The sequence below is a fragment of the Lipotes vexillifer genome, unplaced genomic scaffold (assembly GCF_000442215.2).
Source record: "Lipotes vexillifer unplaced genomic scaffold, Lipotes_vexillifer_v1.1 scaffold508, whole genome shotgun sequence".
NCBI lineage: Eukaryota > Metazoa > Chordata > Mammalia > Artiodactyla > Lipotidae > Lipotes > Lipotes vexillifer.
Genome location: NW_006793099.1, coordinates 253,628 through 255,597, shown reverse-complemented (window position 1 = coordinate 255,597; position 1,970 = coordinate 253,628).

Sequence of the window (1,970 nt, the reverse complement as noted above, 5' to 3'; positions counted from 1 at the left end):
TTTCCCTACTAGGGAAACCCTTAGACTATTTCTCCAGTGAACCAGTGAAATTGACTCCCTCCTCTCACATTATATGAATGGAAAATGAGTTGAAATGGATTTTAAACCATTTCAGCTGCAATCTTCTGAGGCTTATAAAGATTATTTTTTAAAAACCTGTTTGAGCTAAGAACATCAATTTAAACCTACATATGATCTGTGAACTTTGTTTTTCACCTCTGGCTCTGCGTCACTTACTAGGATCTCTCTAACTGCTCTGGACGCCTCTCCCCTCTTCACCCACCCTGTGGACTGCCAACCAACATGTAGCACCCAGCAATGTTTTGTGTCCATTTATTTCTAGGTGGATATCTAAACCAGGGCCACTCTGGTAACCGCCTCTGAAACAAAACTTTATAAACAGTCTTTTTTAGGAAAGTGTACTTTGGCTTGATTTTTATTTCTCTGAAGTAGCCTATGGGCAAATCTTTATACTTTTTCATGGGATCTCAGAAGATATGTCTTTCTTCTCCAGGCACCAGCTGAATACACCAAATGTTAATGTTTGTCCACTTTTATTTCAGACTGACAATGAATAACAGCCCTTACCTTAATGCCCTATATAGTGAACAGGTTGATTCTCTACTCTAAGAAGTTTAGATGTTCTTTTTTCTAGAAGATGTCGATGGAAGAATAGATTCGGTGTAGACAGGACCATGAAGGAATCAGAGTCATGTTCAAGGCTAGGTAACAATGGGATGAAGGTGAAGCTTGGATCATATTGAGTGAATTCCACCCTGTGAACCATCGAGGGCTCCTTGAGTATCTACTTCTCCTTCTAAATCAACCAAAGTTACAAATTAATGACCCATGACTCAGATTCAGGCTTCAGAAATGTATTGTTTGGCCTGCACAATGTAGGCTCAAAGGTAGACTATCGTCTGTCTACCTTTCAATATTGAGAGATTGTATAGTAAATCTGGATTTCTGCCAATCATAAACGTGGAAAGATCTGGCAACCAAGAGTCCATATTCCTGCTAGAAATAATCATCTGAAGCTGAGTAGTGGTTGTGAGTAGCAGTCTGTGGGGGGACAGGATGTGTCCTCCCCTCTTTTCCTCCCTCTTTTCTGTCACACAGGCCAGCTTCACTCAGTAATCCTGCACACCTGGCCTCTGTGAGTCTTGACTCCTGTATCACATGCAGTTCCTGAGAGAGACAGTGGAGGGTACCAGCCAAATACAAACTCTTTTACCCTGAATAGGATTTCTGCCCACCTTCTAGTTTGTTCCCTCAACTGGTTTAGCAGATTGGGTGCCAGCTTTACTTCTCTCCCTGCCCTAGAGGACAGAGATTACTCTGAACACCTTGTTTCTGGTCGAGTCCTCTGCATTTTGGAATGAAAAGTGCTTTCTAAGGTGAAAGCATTGCCTCCCTACCCCATCCCAACCCCACCACCTCCAATCTGAAAGGCCTCTTCAAAAGTCACACTTCATGGGCCTCCCTGGTGGTGCAGTGGTTGGGAGTCCGCGGGTTCGTGCCGCGGAGCGGCTGGGCCCGTGGGCCGTGGCCGCTGAGCTTGCGCGTCCGGCAACGGGGGAGGCCACGACAGTGGGGGCCCGTGTATCGCAAAAAAAAAAAAAAAAAAAAAAGTCACACTTCATAAAGCATATCTTCCCCTCTCATTATCCCCAGGATTTTAGTCAGCTTTCAGGCCTTCTGAAGAGACCTTATTTTAAGTCTTGGGTAGTAAACATGAGGGGAGAGAACATCTACAATGCTACCTGCCCTGGCAATTCCACCTCCCTCCAAATCCTAGCACATTCTTCAGCATTTCTGTGTAAGAACACCATTCTGAGTCTTCAGTTTCGTTGCCTTGGGGCTGGGAAACCATTTCTCCAGGCTTCTTCTCCCCTCCCCTGCCCCCCTTAGGAACAGGATTGGCCTTAGCTTCTGGGCCTACCTGCTGCCTTCCTTCTACTTCCTATTAG